This window comes from Suricata suricatta, chromosome 1 (genome assembly GCF_006229205.1).
Source record: "Suricata suricatta isolate VVHF042 chromosome 1, meerkat_22Aug2017_6uvM2_HiC, whole genome shotgun sequence".
In the NCBI taxonomy this organism is placed as follows: Eukaryota; Metazoa; Chordata; class Mammalia; order Carnivora; family Herpestidae; genus Suricata; species Suricata suricatta.
Window position 1 is genome coordinate 192,633,563 of NC_043700.1, and position 23,686 is coordinate 192,657,248.

The following is a 23,686-nucleotide window of genomic DNA, read 5'->3' on the forward strand; positions in this document are numbered from 1 at the left end:
CATGGCGGTAACGAAGACAAGGTTCCCTGCCCACAGTGAGCTAATATCCCTGTCAGAGACACAGACTACAAACAAGGCAGAGAAGGAGAAGATACAGAACACACGACAGTGACTGCTGCAAAGGAGGGACCAGAGAGCAGGGAGGCGTGTCTGGGGCTGGGGACGTGCCTTCCCATCAGTAAGAAGCTCCTCAAGGACACACCGGATGTCCGGGGCTGGAGGAAGCCACACAGATACCTGGCAGAGGGCCATTCGTGAGAGCAAGCGCGAAGGCCCTGGGGCAGGGACCACAGAGGAGACAGCAGGGAGTGGCGGAGGTTCCAGCAGGTGACAAGGCTGTCCGTGGAGAAGAGAGGGGACGGGAGCGGGGACCAGCGAGAAGCCGTGTGTGCCCTGGGAGGGAGGCCGCAGTGAAGTCCACTCGGAGGGAGGAGCTGACGAGACTGCTAAGGAACCAGACGTTGAGGACGAGCAGAGGTGGAAAGGCAAAAACAAGTCTTCCTCGGACTGAGTGCAGGGCAGGCCTCTTCCAGAAACATTTGAAATACACAGTGTGCCACCATCCTGACAGGTTAGATCACAGACGCAGCTGCGAACAGCCCCGAGGTCCCGCCAGTCCCAGAGACACATGAGACAGGTGCACTCAGACACAGGCGCCTGCCACCGCGGCAGGAAGCGCTCCTGCAGGAAGAAGACAAAGCCTGCGCAGGCGCAGGGCTCCAAGGAGGACATTCTAAGGAGAGCAGGAGCGAGGGGAGCGAGGGCCCAGATGCTAAGGTAGCACAGAAACGCACACAGTTGTGCATCTGCGAGACAAGCCCTGGGGGGCGGGGGCAGGACGGAGGCCAGGGGCACCGCCGGACAAGGGGGCAGGCAGGGCTGTGGGAAGAGGCTGAAGGTTTCTCAGAAGGACATGTGCCAGTGTGCATAAGCGCTGTTCCAGGCAGTGCTGGGTACTGGAGGAGCAGAGCAGTCTGACTCAGGAGCACTGAAGGCAGAGCCACTGGACATGCCCATGAACCCAAGACGTGACGAGGGCAGCTGGGACCGCCTGGGCCGCGGTCGTGCCAACACGGCTGCCACACAGAGCTGGGGCCATGGCGGGAACCAAAGGTTTGCTTTAGATGTCGTTACAAACAGACTCCACATTACACATCCGGATGACGCGGCGAGTGTGTCTTGCACAAGATGCTCGGGGAACGGGCTGCGGCTGGGTATGTACCTCGGGGTCACCAGTGCGTGCGGCAGGTGAAGCCACGGAGCAGGCCAGATGACCCACGGAGAGAGGGAAGCACGTCCTGAACCAAACTCACACCTCCACCTCGACCAACCTGCTCCAGCCTAAAGCTAGTCCCGATGGGTGCCAACCTCCCCTCTCCACACCTTTCTCAGACAAAGCAAGTGACGTAGACTACATGATACACATGTGTGTTCGCTACAACATGTGATTAAAATTCAAATTAACCAAACACTAGTGCCTTGCCGTACGGTTATGCCCCGAACTATCTGTGGTCAAACGTGAGGCACGAATACAAACTCCACTGACGCTTCGAAAGCGTGCCGAGTATAACCAACCGAGCTGGACAGGCCCAGTACTTCTGACAGACGCGCCCGCCTGGTAAACCATGGCGACCGAGACAATGAACATCTTTTGTTATTCCCAAGTGTCCTTGCACCCCCAGTGCCCCCTTCCTCCTGAACTCACTCCCCCGCCCACCCTCATTCACAGGTGACCATTAGACTGAGCTCTGTCTCTACTGATCACTATGCAAATTCTAGAATTGTGCAGAACTGATATCACACAACATAGTGTCTTTTGTCTTCTGTCAAGTACCGTGATTCGGAGAGGATTGCCAGGTATGCATCAGGCCTCTGTTTCTATTAATTACTGAGTAGTACTCCATTATGTGGGTAAACCACAATCTGTTTATCCATCCTCTCATTCAGAGACATTTGGGTTATCTTCCAGTTTCTGGCTATTATCTGCTGCTATGAAGATTCACGTACAATGCTGGTGTGGACACATGCTTCTGTTTTTCGGATAAACACCAAGGAGTAGAGTAACTGGGTCACATGGTAGGTGCATGTCTAACTTTTAAGAAAGTGCCAGATTACTCCCAAAAGCAGTGTTGTAGAGCTCTAGGAAGCCACATCCTCATCAGTGTGGGGAGCTGTTTCCACCGCAGCCATCGTAAGGACTGTGGTTTTCCTTGAGCATTAATTACGTTGAATATTTGTTCCCAGGCTTATGCAGTCTTTCTTCAAATCTTTGGCCTGGCTCAAGGTTTATCAATTTTACCACTCTTAAAAGGATCAGCTTTTATTTTTGTGGATTTTCCACATTTAAAACATTTTTGTTTCGTTGGTTTTTGCGTTTATGTCATTATTTCCTTGTTCTGGGTTACTCTGGGTGTAACGGGCTCTTTGATCTGCTTTCTTGTGGTGAGAGAACAAGTCACTGAGCCCTTTCTCTTTTGTATTTTTTTATGTTTATTTTTATTTCTCTGAGAGAGAGAGAGAGACAGAGAGAGAGACAGACCGTGAGTGGAGGAGGGGCAGCAAGAGAGGGAGAGAGAATCTGAAGCAGGCTCCAGGCTCTGAGCTGTCAGCACAGAGCCAAAGCGCGGCTCGAACTCACGAACAGTGAGATCATGACCTGAGCCGAAGTTGGATGGCCCCCCAGGTGCCCCACCGAGCCCCTTTTCTTGCACAAAGAGGTGATTAGTGCTCTAAGCGCCCCTTCGAGCAGCGCTTTGACAGTGATTCATGAATTCTGGTACGTGGTGCTTCCGTTCTCACCAGTCCAGAACACTTTCCAGTACCCTCCTGACTTCTTCTTTGGCTCATGGGCTCTTCAACGTGGGACGTGATTCCTTGCACGTGTAGCTAAGTGTCTTTCGTTTGTGATTTCTAATAGAATTCCACACAGAGAGGCTGCTTTGTACAATCCAAATTCTTCCGAATTTATCAAGACTTTCCAGGCATCTGGGTGGCTCAGTCAGTTAAGCATCTGACTCTTGATTTCAGCTCAAGTCCTGATCTCCTGATTTGTGAGTTCCAGCCCTGCACTGGACTCTATGCTGACAGCAAGGAACCTGCTTGGGATTCATTCATTCATTCATTCATTCATTCATTCTCTCTCTCTCCCCACCCTTCTCTCTACCGCTCCCTAGCTCATGAGTACTCTCTCCCTCTCAAAATAAACAAACATTTTTTAAAAAGGACTTTTTCTGGGCCAGAAATTAGCCTATTTGGTAAATGTTTGACGTTCACTTAAAAGAATGTATAAGTATGCTGCTATCGTTGGGTAGAGTTTTCTATAAACATCTGTCAGGTCAGGTTGGCTAACAATGTCATTCAAGTCTTCTAGAACCTCAGTGATTTTCTGTTTACTTGTTCAATCAAGTATTGAGAGGTATTAAAATCTCCAACCATAATTTTGGATTTATCTATTTTTCCTTGAAATTCTTTGTTTTTAATTTAAATTTTAAATATGATACAATACTGGTTTCAGGAGGAGAATTCGGTGACTCCTCACTTACCTACAACACCCAGCGCTTATCACAAGCGCCATCTGGCCCGTCTCCCCACTGCCCTCAGTTTGGTCTCTATCGTTATCTCTGGTCATTTGTTTCCCTCTCTTTTTTTTTTTTCTTTTTGTTACCCTCTTTCTCTTTTTCTCCCTACTTCCCATGTGTTCATCTGTTTTGTTTCTTAAATTCCACATATGAGTGAAATCATATGGCATTTGCATTTCTTTGACTGACTTATTTCACTTAACATTTTTCAGCATTTTTTACAGAGCTTGAACAACCCCAACACAAAATACTGCCCAATCACCAAAGCAACCCTGAAAAACAAAAACCAAAACAAAGTTAGAGGCATCCTAAGTCTGGATTTCAAGCTATACTACAAAGCTGTGTCATCAAGATGGCAGGTAGTGGCACAAAAACAGACACACTATCAGTGGAACAGAACAGAAAACCCAGAAATGGACCCACAACTATATGGTCAACATCTCTGACAAAGCAGGAAATACCCAATGGAAAAAGGACAGTCTCTTCAACAAAAGGGGTTGGGAAACTTGGAGGGTGACATGCAGAGAAGAACGAACCTGGACCACTTTCTTACACCACACCCCAAAGTGAATTCAAAATGAATGAAAGACCTGAAAGTGAGACAGAAAAACATCAAAATCCTAGAGAACACAAGCAGCAATCTCTCTGACCTCAGCCAGAGCAACTTCTGACCAGACCTGTTGCAGAAGGCAAGGGAAACAAAGCACACATGATAAAAAGCTCCCGCACAGACAAAGGGAACAATCAACAAAACTAAAAGGCAGCCCGTGGAATGGGAGAAGGTATCTGCAAATGATGTATCTGACAAAGGGCTAGTATCTAAAATCTATAAAAAAACTTACCAAACTCCACACCCAAAAAACACAACGCAGTGAAGAAATGGGCAGAAGACATGAATAGACACTTTTCCAAAGAAGACATCCAGATGGCTAATGGATACATGAAAAGATGCTCAATATCACTCATCATCAGGGAAATACAAATAAAAACCACCAGGAGATGCTACCTCAGACCTGTCAGAACAGCTAAACTTAGCAACACAAGAAACCACAAGTGCTGGCGAGGACAGGAGGAAAGGGAGCCCTCTCGCACTGCTGGTGGGAGCGCAGGCAGGTGCCACTGCTCTGGAGGACAGTACAGAGGCTCCTCAAGACGCCACAAACAGAACTTCCCTATGATCCAGCAAGGGTCTTCTCTGAGGCTGTTTCAGGTTTTCACCCACATACTTTGAAGCTTTGTTATTAAGTGCAAAGACATTTAGGACTCTTATGTCCTCTTGATAAACTGACCCCTAAATCAGTATGAAATTACTCTCTTTGCTCTGGTATCTATTCTTCTGATACTTAAAGACCCACTCCAGCTTTTCACTCACATGAGCAGCACGCATATCTTTCCTTATAACTTTACTGTTGGCATCTCTATGTTTAAAGCACATTATAGCAGAAAGCATATAGTTGGGTCTTGATGTTTTTCCTATCTCACAATCTTTTAAAATTGGCATGTTTGGGGCTCCTGGGTAGTTCAGTTGGTTAAGCATCCAACTTTGGCTCAGGTCATGATCTCACTGCTCATGGGTTCAAGCCCCACATTGGGCTCTGTGCTGGCAGCGTGGAACCTGAAGCCTGCTTCAGGTTGTGTCTCCGTCTCTCTCTGCCCTCCCTGCTCGAGCTCTGTCTGTCTCTCTCTCTCTCAAAAATAAACATTACAATTTTTAAAAATTTTAATTTAAAGTTTGCATGTTTAGACCACTTATATTAACACAATGTGGACATGGTTAAGTTTATTAAATTTATCATCTAATTATTTTTCAAGTGACCCAACTTGCTTTTGTTTCCTTTTCCTCTTTTTCAGGTTTTTAAAAATTGAGTATTTTTAATGATTCTATTCTATCTCTTTTCTTGAACTGTGAGCTACACGTTTCTTTGAAGTGGTCACTCTAGTGTCATGGCACACATTTTAACTCACCACAGTCATCAAGTTAAGACTTTACCACCAAACATAACAAGAATCCTACACTCCCCTCTCCTCACCTGCATGTTACTGTTGTCAGACATTTTCCTTCCACATGTAAGTTTCATGGTTTGTTGTTGCTTTTGCTTTATTGTTTGTTTGGTTTTAAGATTTTATTTTTAGGTAACCTCTACCCCAACATCGAGTCTGGGGACTGAACTCGTGATGGAGAAAAGTCACCCATTCCATGACTGAGCCAGCCGGGAGCACCACTGCTTTTCTTTTACACTGACGATTACAGGGGCTCCTGGGGAGCACGTCAGTTGAGCATCCAACTCCGGCTCAGGTTAGGATCTCACAGTTCATGAGTTCAAGCCTCGTGTCGGGCTCTCTGCTGTCAGCACAGAGCCTGCTTGGGATTCTCTGTACCCTGCTCTTTCTGCTCCTACCCCCACTTGCTCTCTCTCAAAAATAAACATTAAAAAAAATACACAATTGTATTTTAAAGTAGTTTAAAAAGTACTCTCTGCATACATTTATAATTTGCAGTCCTTTATTTCTTTGTGTAGACAGACTTCCATCTGGTGTCATTTGTTCTCTGCCTCAGAACTTCCTTTATCACATCTTGTGATGAAGATCCACTGGCCATAAATTCTTTCAGTTTTTTATATCTGAAAAACGTTATCTCATCTTCACTTTTAACAGACATTTTTGCTGGTTTAGAATTCCAGGTTACGCTTTTCCCTTCCTGTAGTTTCAAGCTGTTCTTTCTCCATCTTCTAGTTTGCACTGTTTCTCATGAGAAGTCTGCCATCTTTACCATTAATACACAATGCATCTCTTTTGAAAACTCTTTTTCTTAATGTTTATTTATTTTTGAGAGAGACAGATCATGAGCAGGGAAAGGGCAGAGAGATAAAGAGGGACACACAGAATCGAAAACAGGCTCCAGGCTCTGAGCTGTCAGCACAGAGCCTAATATGGGGCTCAGACCCACGAACTGACTGATGTTGCACATTTGACTGAGCCACCCAGACGCCCCTAATCCATCTTTTTATCTGAGTGGATTTTTCTTTTACCCATTGTTTTCAGTGATACAATGATGATGTGTCTTGGGGTAATTTTCTTCATCCTTCTTGTCCTTGAGGCAGAGCTTCTTGGACTTGTGGGCTTCTAGTTTTCAACAAATTGGACGTTTTTCAGCCATTATTCTTTCAAGTGTTTTTTTTCATATTCCTCATTCCCATTCTTTGTCTCCAGGACACCAATTACGCATACACATACAGTGGGTGCGGGAGGCGGTTTCGAAGCTCACTGATGCTCTATTCAGCCCAGCTCCAGGGGCTTCTCCTTCTTGCTTCTTTTGGATACTTTCTATTACTATCTCCTCAAGCTCCTGCATCTTTTCTTCTGCTACTGATCCTCTGTAAGATGTCGCTTTCATTGCAGACACTGGAGCACGCAACTCTAGAGGTTTACTTGGGTTTTCTTCTATTCTGGGTTTCTTTTAAACACGCTCATGCTTTCCTCTCTCTTCTTGAATACGCAGACTAAAGCGGTAACAACTGCATTAACGTCTCGCTAAGAATTCTATCCCGCGTGTCATCTCCGAGTCTGCTTCTCTCTTGTTCGGCGCCTCATCACGGATTGTGTTAGCCTGCTCTGTCTCTGCGTGCCTCCTGGTCTCTGCCTACGCAGTCCAGACACGGTGGGTTTTACCGTGTTAGGTAATGGCTATTGTTTTACTCCTTCACATATTGATTGCAGAGCTTTGTTCTGGGCCACAATCAAGTTATTTGGGGAGAGTCTGGTCCTTCCAAGGCTTGCCTGTAAGATTTGGGAGGTGGGATCAGAATGCCTTATTTTTTTTTAAGCTCTAATTGGCTTTATTAAGCAATTCATGCATCAGGCAGCACCCTATGTGGCTCCCCAGATCAGAGCACCTTTAACCTGCCCCCCTACTGAGGCGACACCCCGTGAGTGCACTATCCACGCTGGCTGGGGGAAGCACACACGGTTTGGGGTCCTCCGTGAGCTGCAAGGGCTGTTCCGCTGCTCGCCTCCTGGGCTCCTTTCTTGACACACAGTTCCCACACAGGCAAGTGCTCACCGGTCCACGGCTGGGTATTCAAGGAGACTCCCGTGTGGCTCTCCAAAACCCTCTCCGTGCAGCCGTCTCTTCTCCGGGGCTGTGCCCTGCAAAGGTACTTTGGCCTCCCCGGGTTCTCTGCTTGGTCTCGTCAACTCAAGGAAACCACCAGGTTCTCTCTGGGCTACTCCCTCCTTTCTTCGTGAGCCGCGGCGCAAATGCTCTCAAGGCAGGAAGCGTGGCCCTTGTCCCTCAGTCACTACGGAATTATCCAGGTGACACTCCTTAAAATTCCAAACCCCTGCGCCCTTCAACTGCGGGGCCTTGGAGCTGCCCCGCCCCGCCCTTGGCCGGGCGCTCACGGTGCCGCAGTCCTTCTCTGTGAGTTGTGCTCTCCTCCAGCTGGCTCCCCGCCCCTCAAGCACCACAGCCCCACCGAGTCAGTCACCTCGACTCCTGTACCCCCCAAATACTGGACACAGGCTGCCTTAGGCTTTCAAATGTCCATCTCCTCATGAGACACTCAACAATTTTTAAGTCCCACAAAGCACCCAGCATCCAGCAGGCATCCAGTAAATGCTCAGTGAAGGAAATGAAGTGACTGCTCCACATCAGTTCTTCACCTTCTGTGTCCTCGGCTCCAACCACAATTTTCCTTGCTTAGTTTACAACCTTTGTGAGCTACCCATGTCCAGGATGGCTGCATGCGGGGTCACTAAAACATCTACAGTCTCTTCTGCTTCCTTCCTGAACTCAGCTTCCCCAAAGCACACGCAAGTCCCGTAAGCAAGTGGTACTACTTGGGAAGTAATTACTAACATTAATATTTAAGTCCTCTTCCACTTACTTACCATAAAATTACGAACAAAATCATGAGTTAGGTGCAAAACCAATTAAACAGTTAATGTTTTGGAACATTAAATTATATTTTGGAACGTAATTCATATAATTGCACAGAGTAAAATAATATATTTGGCAATTTAAAGATTTCAAAGGTGCTTCCTAAAAATTCAATAAGCAATTATTGAGTCGCTATTATTACATTATTACAGCATTCTTTTTATAGCTAATGTGGAAGTGAGTGGGTTTTTTAGGATTTACTTCAATTTCAGTTTACCTATTTTAAAAAGTAGAGAAAGCCTAAAAAACCGCAACCGTTGTTCCTTACAGCAGCAGCTCATGCCGCGGAGCGGGCCTGCCTCGGAGCGCCGGGTGGCCCGGCGGCAGGCGGCAGTGCGCACGCGCGGGGCCACCGCGCTGCCTGCTCTCTGCCCGGCGGTACGTCTAAGACACGGCTGCAGGCGTGCCGTTTGGTGACATGCTCTCACCGTCCGGGGGACCCTGGCTGAGGCCCACTAAACACGGCAGTGACCGTTCTGACTCTGCTTCTCTGGAAGAAGACAAATGTCCGAGCAGCCTCGGGGCAGGTCGGGACGCCGGGGCGAGCCCAGCACCCCTGCTCCGCCACCGAGCACGTGGTGGTTCGCACACTCAAATACTCACAGAACACTTCAGGCCCCTGCCCTGAAGCTCCATAAGGCAAAAGAGAAAAAGAACCTGAATTTATTAATAGCAGCAAATCAGACAGCTAAGACTTATGGCCCTGGAAATATATCCGTTTCTTACATTCCTTTTCACCAATCTTGAAATTACAAATAATTTGTGATCAAATGACATGTTGGTATCAAAGTACACTAACTTCTCGGGCTATGGTTTGCACCCCCTTTAAAATCTGAGAACCCCAGTAGCCAGCCACTTAGAATAGGGTGCTAACAGTCCTTCCAGCCCAGATATCCCCAGAGGGGAAGGAAAACGCCTATAAACAGAACAAGAAAGGCTGACTCAGAAACTGTAAGTGGGATAGGCAATATTTGAAAACTGGGTGACCTGAGGTAATTCCAAAGGTAGCCACTCAACACATTTGGCAAGTTCATCACCAACATGGCCCTGCTGACCTGGGCACCCAGGCCAGGGGCAGGCCCCTCCATCCACCCCCTACCCATCACCACCACTCATCCGGCCACAGGGAGGCACCTGGCCCCAGGACAGCCACACCAGAGACTAGCCAATGGCCTAAAATAATAACCATGAAAAGTACTTGCCTTTTACAGACCCCTCAACCTCCCATAAGACAGAATGTGGTAACACTGAGTTGGCATCCAGGCTTACTACTGAAATTGTTATGGTCCGAGGAGTTCACAAGGCAGGGAGAGGAGGCACGGAAACTCCCCGGGCGGGGCGGGGGTGCGGGGCCTAGAGCATGAAGGAGCGTGCAGGAACGGGGAGGAGGGCCGAAGAAAGGGGGAGGTGTGGCGAGCTAGCTGCGGGGACCCAGAGCAGAGCCTCCCACGTGAACCACGCGCGCTGGAGGACAGCAGCAGGAGGGGACATACTGCATATGGAGCCTCGACAGGGCACCCCGGCCAGGGGAGCAGGCACCGGTCACAACACCTGGTCTCCGTGGGCCTCGCAACATGGGGCAGGGCACAGCGACCATGACCACAGCCCGCGCCCAGGAACAAGGGCCCGGGAACGCACCCCCACATCCTGCTGGCAGCGTGAGGGCCCGACGGCCTGGTGAAGACCCACGGGCATTTGTTTCCAGAGGCTCTGAGCCGTCTACCTGAAGCTGCGCCCTCGGCATGCTTACCCCTCACACGCCTCCTCGCCTAGGGGACACCTCTGCTCACGCCCCAGGCCCCGCCACCTGCTCGAGGACTCTGTATGCGGATCCTCCCCTCCATTCTTCGGGGCATCAATCCTCCCTTCTTTCCTGCATCATCCCCACAAGGATACAAGCACACCGTTACCACCAGGCTGACGGACAAACGCCCTCCTCGGGACCACACTTCCACCACCACCTAAGAACCGGCTTTCCTGCCTCTCCAGCTCCTTCAGAGCTGTGCGCCCCAGCTCTTTCTAAGAGAAATTAAATGCAAGCCACAAATGTGAGCTATGTAGTAGATTAAAACACACACACACACTCTAACAACGGCGAAAACAAGACACCGCTTCACACCTATCAGAAAGGCCAAGGTCCAAGACAAGCTGGTGAGGAAGTGGGCACAGGAGCTCTTGTTCATGGCTGGTGGGAACGCAAAATGCTGCGGCCGCGCTGGAAGACAGTTTGGCAACTTCTTACAAAACTCAATACACTCTTACCATATGATCCAGCAATCATGCTCCTTGGTATTTACCCAAAGGAGGTGAAAACTTTGATCCACACAAAAACTTGCGAGTGACTGTTTATGGCACCTTTATTCAAAATTTCCAAAACTCGGCAGCCACCCAGACGTCCTGATCCGCCCAAACAGGGGCGTATCGCTCACGCTAAAGAGAAATGGGCTATCAGGCCCGAAGACACGGACGGACTGTAAACGCACATTACTACGGGAAAGAAGCCAACATGAAAAGGCTACATACTGTATGATTTCATGTACAAGACATTCCGGAAAAGCCGAAGCCACAGAGACAGTAAACACAGTCGGTGGTAGCCAGGGGTCGGGGGGAGGAGCAGGAGGAGCACAGAGGACTTTCAGGGCAGGGAACCAGACTCTGCAGGATACCAGAACGCGGACACCTGGCATCGGACATCTGCCCAAGGACCCCTGGTGGGAACTATGGGCTCTGAGCTGAGCGTGAGGGGTCGATACAGGCTTACCGACCGTCACAAGGGTCCCACTCTGGCGGGTGACACTGACAATGTGGGAGCAGATGTGTGCGTGAGGAGGGGGGAGGGGGCATGTGGGAACTCCCTGTACTTCCCGCTCAATTTTTTGTTAACCTAAAATGCTCCAAAACTGAACTCTATTAAACCCCACTCCAAAATAAACCCACAGGTGAATTCTAATAACATAATATTTAACTCAATAACCCCCACAGAATTATATCAGAGGTAATCAATAGACACTATTAATGAGAGATTTCACATTCCTCTCTCCTCCGAGCCTTCGCCGTGCAGGGGGCCCGCACAGCCCTCCCCTCAGTAAGGCCCCGCTCCCCGCCGACCGTCTGGCAGCACACTGGGCCCCCCGCCCCGGCGCAGGGGCTCCCGCTCCCTACTGGACAGTCCTTCTTCCACGGGCCTGTGGTCATCACACCCTCTTGTTTCCTTTGAGAACCCACTGCAACCCCAGATGTGGTGACTCTAGGCAAAGATGGCTCCACTCAGTCCTCCAGACTAGGACTCCTCACTTGAGGGTCAATTCCCAGCCTCCTCCTTTGCTCTGTCTTCACAGTTCGTGCCTCAGGCTTCTTCTAGCACATTCCTCCCTCGTTTCAGAGAAAACGTCTTTTTTTTCCCCTGGTAGCTTTCAAGGAAGGGGAGTAGAATAAAATGCCTTCACCTCAAGTCCTGGATGGCCCTATAAATAGGGACGGGACTCAGCAGAGGGACAGTCAGGCTTCAGTGACAGAGGAGAAGTGCAGGAAGACTGGGCAGAACAACACCAATCAGCTCCAAGCTACGTCTCAAGAAGCAGGTGTCACTTCTGTCATGAGAAAAGGAAACTTTCCTAAAAAGACTTCTGGCAGCTGAAAGGGGAGGCCAGCAGGTGACGAGAAGGAGCCTCACGTTCAGTGCTCTCCCGGCAGAGGCGCTCGGGTCTGGGCCACCCTGGCCCTTGCGCGGTCAGGGGCCAGCCGCCGTCTCCGCGGTCGCCTAAGTGGCCTGCCAGAGTCCGGTCCCCAGACGATGGCAGGCCGCCTGCCCGTGACAGACCCCGACCTGAGGCTGAGGCCCCTCCCTCCGGCTGGCCCAGCCCAGCCCTTGTGGATTCCAAGCAGGCACAAGAAGAGGTCTTTCATCCGCGTCGGCTCTGGTAACAAACTTCAACAATCTTACCACGAGACAAAAATCGGCCACAGACATCAGGTAAGTAAGGGAAACTGGCCTACCCAGAGGCAAGAAGATTCACTGTACCTTTAGCTGAGGCCTCAAATATAGAAAATTTTGCATTTACAGTGAAAGGCATTTAATCACACTATCAGACTTTCTAAAAATGTACTATATTTCCTTTCGGTATTTTAATAACTAGAATCTCATATTTTGATGAAAAACAAAGACTGTATATTCTTTTTTTTTTTAATTCTTTAAATGTTTGTTTATTTCTGAGAGAGAGAGAGAGAGAGAGAGAGAGAGAGAGAGGGAGAGACAAAGCCTGATACGGGGCTCAAACCCACGAATTAGGAGATTATGACCTGAGCTGAACTCAGATGCTTAGCCCACTGAGCCACCCAGGTGCCCCTGTATATTCTTTAAACATATGCATAAGCATTTTTCTGGCATTAAGTAGAAGACACATGTGCTGATACATAAAATCGTATCTGTGAGACACAAAGGTCAACACCATATATAAAACAATAAATGGCTGAACAAAAATGGACTCCAAAGAGCATTTAAAATCTGTATTGTGAATCACATCTCAATCACAAATAACAGCTTAATTCAAAAAGAGCACAGTCTTCACCTCACACATGCTACAATGGCTATCCTCCAACAGCCCAGAAACAACAGGTGCCGGCGAGGACGCGGACAACAAGGAGCCCTCGTGCACTGCTGGCGGGGCCCCAAACTGGCGCGGCCGCTCTGGAAAACAGGACGCGGGCTCCTCACGAAATCAGAAACAGAACTGCCGTGTGACCTAGCAATTCCACTTCTGGGCATGTAGCCAAAGAAAATGAAAACACTCACTCAAACATGTCTGCAGCCCCATGTTCACTGCAGTGTTTTCTACGAGAGCCCAGGCCCGGGAGAGCCGGAGGGTCCGGGAAGGAAAGAACAGAGAAAACACAAGGGAGTAGTACTCGGCCAGAAAAAAGAACAAAATCTCGCCATTTGCAACAACATGGATGGATCCTGAGGGCATTACGCTAGAGTGAGACAGGTCAGAAGAGGACAAATCCCGTACTGTTTCACTTATATGTTGAATCTAAAAAATGAAAACAGAAACAACCAATACTAGGCTCAGACAAAAGAGACTGGCAGTGCCAGAGGCGGGGCTGGAAGAGGAGGGAAATGGGTGAGGGGGTCAAAAGGTACGAGCCCCCAGTCCCAGGGACATCACTCTGCGCACTGTGACGGCCACAGCTGCAGGCCTGCACAGCCGGAAGTCGCCGAGAGATCTGAACAGTTCTCACCATAAGAACAGCCTGCAGCAGTGTGTGGGGACAGACCCAGACTCCGTGGTGACCGGCGCGCACACACTGCCTCCTTGTGCCGCACGCCTGTAACTAACAGAATGTTGTAGCTCGTATCTCAATTAAAAACAATGTTTAAGAGCAAAGTCAAAAGCAATTTTACACAGCTTTAAGCTAATCCCTAAACTAACACAAGATCCAACTTGGTAGCCACTGTCTAAATGCGGCTACTGAGCATTTGAAATGTGACTAGTCCAGACTGAGATGTGCCAAGGTATAAAACCCACCCCAGACTTCAAAAACTTATATGAAAAAAGAAATGCATATATTTCAATAATAATTTTTATATTGATTGCATGCTGAAATAACATTGTGGCTGGCTATGCAGGGTTAAGTAAAAGATACTACTAGATAAAATTGATTCTATTTGTTTCTTTATACCTTTATATTATGTGGCTAAAAACAATTTTTTTAGGCAGGCCCCACACCCAGCATGGGGCCCGAGGCCAGTCTCAAACTAAGTCTGAGACTAAGACCTCAGCCAAGGTCAAGAGTCAGACACTTAACCGACTAGGCCACCCAGGAGCCCCCTTTTTATAACGTTTTTCTCAATTTTTTAATGTTTGTTTATTTTTGAGAGAGAGAGTCAAAGAATCCAAAGCAGGCTCCAGGCTCTGAGCTGTCAGCACAGAACCCGACGCAGGGCTCGAATTCATGGACGGTGAGATCATGACCTGAGCCCAAGTCAGGTGCTTAACCAAAGTAGCCCCCAGACACCCCACCCCCCTTTTTTAAAAGTAGTTTCCATATCCCACATGGGGCTCAAACTGAGATTAAGGGTCACAAGCTCCAGTCAGGCACTCCCTCAATATACTTTCACGACATTATTATGGAAATATCCCAACACACACAAAAGAGGAAAGAATAGTATAATTAACCCTTCATGTCCCATTACTCACTCATAATCACAATTATGCTTCATCTACTCTTTCCACTTTCCCACTTATTTTTTTGAGAGAGAGAGAGCAAGGGAGGGACAGAGGGAGAGTGAAAGAGTCAGAGAGTAAGAGGAAGGGAGGAAGGGAGAGAGGAAAAGGGAGGGAGGGAGGAAGGGAGGGGGAAGGGAGGGAGGGAGGGAGGGAGGGAGAGAGGGAGAGAAAAAGAAATATCTCAAGCAGGCTCCACACAACGCTGAGCCTGACACGGGGCTCAGTCCCATGACCCTGGGATTAGGACCTGAGCTGAGATCAAGAGTCAGATATTTGGGGCGCCTGGGGGGCTCAGTCGGTTAAGCAGCTGACTTCGGCTCAGGTCATGATTTCACAGTCCATGGGTTCGAGCCCCGCATCAGGCTCTGTGCTGACAGCTCAGAGCCTGGATCCTGCTTCAGATTCTGTGTCTCCCTCTCTCTCTGCCCCTCCCCTGCTCACTCTCTCCCTCTCTCTCAAAATAAAATAAAGACATAAAAAGAATTTAAAAAAAAAAAAAGAGAGACGCTTAACAGATTGAGCCACCCAGGCACCCCTGGTTACTAACAAGTTTGCAGTCACATATGCAGTTACAGTCCATCTCTCTTGAGCAGTACTGGGCTGGAAAGTCACGATTTCTCCCTTTTCCTATCTTCTATGAACTAATGAATAAATATCCAACCCTAAGCAGAAGGAAATGAAGCCACAGGGAATAATTTACAAATAGGAAAAAGAAGAGCTAGAAAATCAGAACCTGACTACAGCTGACAATAGCTCTAAACATTTTAATTGTTTTAAACCCCAAGTTTTTAACACAGAAATTTAAAGTTTCTGTAAAGCATAAAGTTTTTTTTTATACCAACTTAGAGAAAATATCTGTAACACAGAGGCAATAGGCTAATTTCCCAAATACGTACAGATGCTTCTAATCATCCCAACAGCCTTATATGGTTAGTCCAATTACCATCCTCACTTCGCTGAAGAGAAAACTAAAGTGCTGAGTCTAAGAAACTTGTCCATACTCTTAAGCATCAGAACAAGGATTCAAATCTAGGCAAGCTGGCTCCAGACCACCGGAAGATGTGGAGCCACTTCCTGGGCAAGGCAGCTTCTCAGACGAAGGCACCCTTCCCAGAATGCAGCTGTGCACCCTAGGGCTCCCGTCAGCTGGGGCCTGGACACGCAGCCAGCTTTGGGAGGTGGAGTACAGGTGGGGCATCAAAATCAAAATATGTCTGCATTAGCAGAGGCCCACAAGGCCGAAAGCTGCTTCTTCAAAGGACCAAAACCATGGACAGATAATGTTAAGACTCACTGAGGAAAGAGAAAGTACAAAACACCAAGCTCAAAAATGAAAACACTGTTACATCAAACTGTCACTTAAAATAATAATAAATAATGATGAAATAATATCAACATATTTGGGTCAAACTTTTGGTGAAAGTTTGGTGAAACGTTCACAGAATTCCTAGAAAATATAATTTACCAAAACAGATAAACAGAAACTGGAGCAATACTCTATTAAATAAACTCAACCCGATGTGACTCTAAGCTGAGATGGGTTCTACCAAAACTTAGTAAGAAATAAGTCTAGGTGCACCTGGGTGGCTCAGTCGGTTGAGCGTCTGACTTCGGCTCAGGTCATGATCTCCCGGCTCATGAGTTCAAGCCCCGTGGCAGGCTCTGTGCTGACAGCTCAGAGCCTGGAGCCTGCTCAGAGTTCTGTCTCCCTGCATGTATGCCCCTCCCCCACTCCCCCTCCGTCTCTCGCTCCTTCAAAAATAAACATATCCCCCCAAAATGTTTAAGAAGTCTAATTTTAGGGGCACCTGGGTGGCTCAGTTGGTTAAGATCCAACTTCAGCTCAGGTCATGATCTTACGATTCGTGAGTTCAAGCCCCATGTCAGGCTCTGTGCTGACAGCTCAAAGCCTGGAGCCTGCTTCAAATTCTGTGTCTCCCTCTCTCTCTGCCCCTCCCCTGCTCATGTTCTGTCTTTCAAAAATAAATAAATGTTAAAAAAAATAATAAGAAGTCTAATCTTAGGCAAACTCTTCCAGATCACAGAAAAAGTACACACCAAAAATCAACCATAATCTATATCCTGAAATCCAACAGATAAAAGAAAATTCCAAATTACTCCCATTCTTGAAAATAAATGCAAAAAATTCTAAATAAATGTATGAGCAAACTGAATCTGGAAATAGATAGAAAGGGTACTACTATGACAAAGTGGGTTTTTACCCAAGAACTCATAGTTTAACATTGAGCTGATTTTCTAATTACTTTATCACATTACAGAACAAGACACAGTACCATGTAATTAAACAGATGCCAGAAAAGGCTTTTCATAAAATTGAACACCCATTCATTAATAAAAGCATTCCTAATAAACCAGGAATACAACATAACTTACTTAAACTGATAACTAAAGGCTATCTTTTTAAAAAAACAAAACTATTAACAAAAACATAAAAACAGAACAGTGCAAGTCTTCTCTTTGGGCCCAGGAATGCGACAGAAGGCCACCATTTCTATTCAACTTTACCCTCGAGACCCCAGCCAGAATAGTGAGGGAAGAAAAATAAAAGGACTGACGATTAGAAAGGAGAACAAGAAGCGTCATTGTAATTGTACACACAGAAACCCCAAAAGGATGTAAAAGTAAATAAGTAGAATATTATACAAATGTTGATAAAGAAGAAAACTTTTAATATTTAAAAATAAATTAATAAAATTTTTATTTTATTATATTCCCAGTTGCCAACCACAAATATTTTAAACATTTTAAGGTGCCTCTTATAATATCTACCCAAAAAAGCCCCATCAAGGTACTATGCCTGGCCCCGGACAGCAGCCATCACGGCGGGGGAACTGCTGGTGTGGAGGGACACAGTAAGCCCAGGGAGCATGAGTCAGCGGGGCCACGGCTGAGAAACGTGGCTGGCAGGTGGAGACTAATTAGATACACAAGGACTGAGTAAATAAGTAAATATACTGAAGATAATGCAGCTAGGTTTCTCAGTGTAGGATTAGAGAGTTACAAAATACAGAATGCAAGAAGACCATAATAAACTCCAAATGTTGGACCAAAATTGAAAAGATCTGGTGCAAACTCCTGGTTTTAATAGATTATAAAACCCGACACAGGTGCACGAGTGTGTACACACATACACTTACTTCCTATCTCTGTTGGGTGTGAGAACATCTAGCACCCAAATTTTGATTTGTGAATACCGCTGTCTATCAAAGAAACCAAGGCTTCTTAGAATAATGGCTGATTTCAGGGCTGTGGCAGAAAAGAACTCAAGGCAAGAAGGGAACTTCTGGTGCTACCGAGTGAAGAACAATGAAGGTGTCTGAAGGGTCGAGCAGCCAGCATGAAGGGGCTCTGACTGGCTGTATCGGATGCAATGCATGACACAGAAACCCCTTTTACATATTTATAACTATATAAAGTATTTATATGTTTACAGAGGAAGTACACAAACAACAAGAGAGTCCTAACTTACTGCAGAGTATCGATAAACGCTAAAAGAATGATGACATTAAAGATCACCATTTGGCTACCACAGAATTACTGGACTCAACAAAGAATTACCAACAGATGCTAAAACTAGAGAAGGTCTGATGTGCAACAGGACATTTACAATGACTTCAAAGTATTTCCCTACAAAAGACACATTACCTAATTATTACTAGTAAATAGAAGATTCTTCTTAACTTTACAGTGAAGAAACCAATCAGGTAACATCTGAACCAGCAGGTGACAGTCGCCACCACCCATGATGGGACAAATCAACATCACAAACTCCTGAGATGCTGTGCTGCAAAGAACACAGTATCACTTGTATGAAATTCCTGCTCAAATGCAAAACCTGAGCCTAATCGGGGGCAAACATCAGGTATACACAAATTAAGGGTCATTCTACCAAGTGTGTAGTCTCTCATAAAAAATGTCAAGGTCAGGGTGCCTGGCTGGCTCAGTTGGTGGAGATGACTCTAGATCTTGGGGTTGTAAGTTCGAACCCCACATTAGATGTAGAGATTACTCAAAAACAAAATCTTTTTTTTTAAATGTCAAGGTCATGAAAGACAAGAAGACTGAGAAACTCCAAATACGCCAACTGAATGCGGTGAGTGACCTCGAAACTTATCCTGGACCATCAAGGAAAGGGGAGAAAAGTTCTTTTGTTTGTTTTTGCTATTTAGAACACTTTGTGGGGAAGGGAGTTGCCTGGGTGGCTCAGTCGTTATGCATCTGACTCTTGATTTAGGCTCAGGTCAGGATCTCACAATTCGGGAGATCAAACCCTGGGTGGGACTCTGGACTGATAGCATCGGCCTCCTTGGGACTCTCTCTGTCCCTCTCTCGCGCTCTCTCTCTCTGCAGTCCCTTCCCAAATAAATAAACATAAAAAAAAAAAAAAAAGAACACTTTGGAAACAAATGATGAAATTTGAAAGAACCTGTGGATGAGATGTTAATACTGTAACAGTGCTAATTTTCTGATTTGACAGGTATACAATTTATATGGAGAAGAATGTTCCTTTTTTTAGAAAAATACACACTCATACAGGGGTAACGGGTATTATATTTGTAATTTTTCTTCAAGGGAGGCCAGAGAAAAATCATAAAACATATACATGTGTGTAGAGAGAGAGGAAGGGAAGAGAGAGGAAGGGAGAGAAATGATAAGGCAAATGTGCTAAAATGCCAAAAGTTGAGGAATCTGGGTCAAGGAGGATATAGAAATTTGGTAATATTCTTGTACTTTTCTATAAATTCAAACTGTTTCTAGGTTAAGTGATTTTAAAAACTAAGTACTGAAGAATAAACCTAAAGCAAGAGGGAAACCATACAGAGAAACCTATACCTATACCTAAAGAGAAGACTATAAATCTTTACTGACAAAAGTAAAGACACCCAAAGTAAATGGAAATCGCATGCTCACCGATGAAAACTCAAAGTTAGAGAAAACTATACATTTTTTATTAAAAATGTTTAATGTTTTTTAAATTTATTTTTGAGAGACAGAGAAAGACAGTGCAAGCAGGGGAGGGTCAGAGAGGGAGACACAGAATCTGAAGCAGGCTACAGGCTCTGAGCTGTCAGCACAGAGCCCGATGCGGGGCTCGAACCCACCAGCCATGAGATCATGACCTGAGCCGAAGCCGGATGCTTAACCGACTGAGCCACCCAGGCGCCCCAAAACTACACAATTTTATGGAGAAAAGTACAGATATCCAAATAAATGAGGGAAAATATCATGTTCAAAGATGGAAAAACTCAAAGTGACAATGTCAACATTCCTCAGACTGATCTATATATTCAATGGAAATTGTAGGCACCAAGATACATGTACAAGATTATTCATACCAGCTCCAAACTGGAAATAGCCCAGATACCCATCAACCGTGGATTGGATAAATACATTGTAGTCTTTTCATGTAGTGAAACACTACTCAACAATAAAAATGGTCAAATGGTAGCTCAGTTCAAAACAAATCTTAAAATATTACTGCAGGAAAAAAGCCTATTCCAAAGACTGTAGGTAGTATGCATCCATTTATGGAACATTCAAAAACAGGCAAAACTATAGTGTTTACGTATGTATGCTCATTGGTTACCTACAAAGGGAAAGATACAACCTTCAATGGGCTTTTAGAGTCCCCAGAATGTTCTATTTCTTTATCTGACTGGTACTCATCCTGGGGGTCAAGTTCAAATAATTTGCAGAGTTATACATTTGCTTTATGCTCTTTTACAGTATTTAACAAAAAGAAAAAAGCTTTGAAAAAATACATGTTTGACAAAAAAAAGAGGTTAATTCAGTTGGTAAGGAAGAGGCTTCTCAATAAATGATACACAACTGGAGATCCATACAAGGAGGAGAACATCTCCAACCTTACCTAACAGCACTGTAAAAATTAGTGGGAAATGGATAACAGACCTAAAATTAGAGGGGCACTGGCTGGCTCAGTCAGTAGAGCGTGTGACTCATGATCTCAGGGTCATGAGTTCAAGCTCTTCTTTGGGTGTAGAGATTACTTAAAAATAAAATCTTTTTTAAAAAAGCTAAAATTATAAAACTTTAATAAGAAAACAAAGTAAAAAAAATCTTCCCAACCTTTGAGTAGACAAAAGATTTCAACCTTGGGGTAGACAGAGATTTCTTAGGACTCTAAAAAGCACTCATGATAAAAGAAGACAAAACTTCATCAGGCTTAATAAACCTTAATAAAACTTCTTCCAGTTCCTCAAGACAGAGAAGGTTGCTTTTGGCTCCCAGGATGGAGGTAAGTAAGTGAGCACTGCTCTCGTACCTACAGTGAAAACCAACTCATTTCAAGTCCATGACTTGCTTTGAACCTACCAGGGAACTGAGGCCACAGAGCAAATTGGCCCAAACTCGTGAGCACCTGCAAGGAAAGAGCACACACACTCACCGAAGGTGGACGCAGTGTGACACTGGTAAGAAAACTGTTGTGAACAGATGACAAGTTGTGAAGACTGCAGCTGTCTAGACAATTTCTGGAGTCACAGAAATTGGGTAAGTCTGTATCCCTTTGCAACCTTCTACAAAACCCACTGGATGCCACTGAAAAGAACTGAAGGAGCCTAAGAAGCCCTCATGGTAGTTCAGAACTGGGCAGGGGAGCAGCAGCCACGTGGGGTCCTTCCACGCAGGTCCTTCCCCTCCATCTCCACTAAGGAATAAAAGCCTTAATTTGCACAGGGGAGGGCTTTGGTGAACACTCATTACAACTTGGGGAAGGGAATGGGGGTGGGGGAGGTGGCATTTACTCCTGGAGAAGGGGGGGATTACACAATGAGCTCACTACCTCAGTCAAGGAAGGGACAGGAGAACCAAGAGGGCCATATCCCGAGACTCGGAGTTGTCATCCATGTCTATCTATCACGGGGTCTTACTCAGAATAATGGAGACAGCACCACGCCACCATCACACATGTAGAAATAAAAAACCTTCAAGTAACAGCTAACTGAAGACTCCTACCAGGACGGACAGGAGAAAAATGGAGGTGGACAAAGACATAGTCTGTGAAGTACTACAAACAGAGAAGACCTAAAACTCAGAATTATAGAGTTCTGGATTATAACCCGCCCTCCCATTAGACATAAGCCACTGCTACAGAAATTTGACAGCGGTGGTGCGCTGACAATAACCACAGCAACAACAAATCCTGAACGTAGGTCAAATCTTAACAAGAGTAATGCAAACTACAACACTAAAGACCAAGTAGAAAGAAAGTTGCGTCCAATTCCCAGGCATAAAAATGACTTACTTCAGCTTCTACTGTCCTATACAGTATGTCTGGCTTTGAAAAACAATTATGAAGCATACAAGAGACATGGGGGGAGGGGGGGGAACCACACTCCCAAGAGACAGAGCAATCATCAAAACAAGATTCAGACATGAAGCAGGTGTTGGAACTCTCTCTCAAACAGGGAATTTGAAATAACCACTTATAATTACTATGTTAAAGACTATTAACAGAAATGGTGAACAACATAGTACATCAGATAGGCAATTTCAGCAGGGAAATGAACACTACAGAATCAGTGAGCTTGAAGATAGATCAACTCACCCAAACTAAAACAGAAAAAGAAGGTGGGGGGGAAGAGGGACAACCAAGAAGTGTGAAATAGGAAACACTCGCACATATAGGTAATAGGAATCCTAGCAAGAGGTGAACAGAACAGAATAATGGTTGAAAACTTCCAAAAATTAATGAGAAACCAAACCACAGATCCAAGAAGGATAGAGAACATCAAGTAGGATAAATAAAAACAAACAAAACAAATCTGCTTCATAATATCACTTCCAAAATGCTAAAAACAAAAAAGAAAATCCTGAAGGCAGCCAGAGATAAGAGACATTAGACACAGAAGAACAAAAACAAGAATTACAACAGACTTCTGGGGGGGAGGGGAGGGGGGATGAAAACCAAAACCAAAACCAACAAAGCATGAAAACCAGAAGACAGTGATTTTTTTTAAGTACTAAAAGGGAAAAGCAACCACCACCACCTGTTGAGTCAAAATTCTATACCCAGCAAAGATATCTTTCTAAAAATAAAGGAGAAAGATTATCTCAGAAACAAATAATGAAGAAATTCACTGCCAGGAGACTTAACCTACAAGAAACATATTTTAGGCAGAAAGAATCTGAATAAGACTGAAACTTAGATCTACAAAAAGAAATGGGGAGTTCTAAAAACATAAGTAAAATAAAATCAGTCTTTTCTCTTTTTTAAAGAATTGCACTAAAAGATGACTGACTTTCAAAAGCAAAAAGAGCAAGTACTGTGTTAACAGCATATATCAACGCAAAATAAATAGCACAAAGAAGAATTGGGAATAGACTGTGTAAGGCCCTTCGGCAGGCATACCTTAGAGTGACTGTGAGTTCAATTCTAGACCACTGCACACAGAGCCACTCCAATAAATTTCTTTTTCCCAGTACACTATTATACTGTAGCCTATTAGCGTGCAATAGCATACAAATTATGTACATGCCTGAACTGTGAAATACCTTATTTTAATATTACTATAAATACAACACCTATTAAAAATGCTAGCCATCATCTGAGCTCTCAGCGCATGGTAATCCCTTTGCTGGCGGAGGGTCCCGCCTCCACGCAGAGGCTGCTGACTGTCAGGGCGGTGGTGCTGGAGGCTGGGGTGTCTGCGGCGGTTTCTTACAAGAGAATGGATCTGCCGACTCCTCCTTTCCCAGATGATCTCTCTGTAGCGTGTGATGCTGTCCGACAGCATCCTACCCACGGTGCAGCTCCTTTCAGAACTGGAGTCAGTCCCTTCAAACCCTGCGCTCTTTATCCACTACGCTTATGCAGTATTCTCAATCCTTGTTGCCATTCCGACCGTCTCCCGGCATCTTCCCCAGGAGCAGCGCCGTCTCAAGAAACCACTCTCTTTGCT

At 45.7% G+C, this 23,686-nt stretch overlaps 1 protein-coding gene across 3 annotated transcripts in view; it reads right to left on the reverse strand.

Moving 5' to 3' along the window:
- The window catches only part of LOC115299894 (protein FAM193B-like), a 39,278-nt gene that overhangs the window by 14,570 nt on the left and 1,022 nt on the right, over positions 1-23,686 (reverse strand). The window lies entirely within an intron of this gene.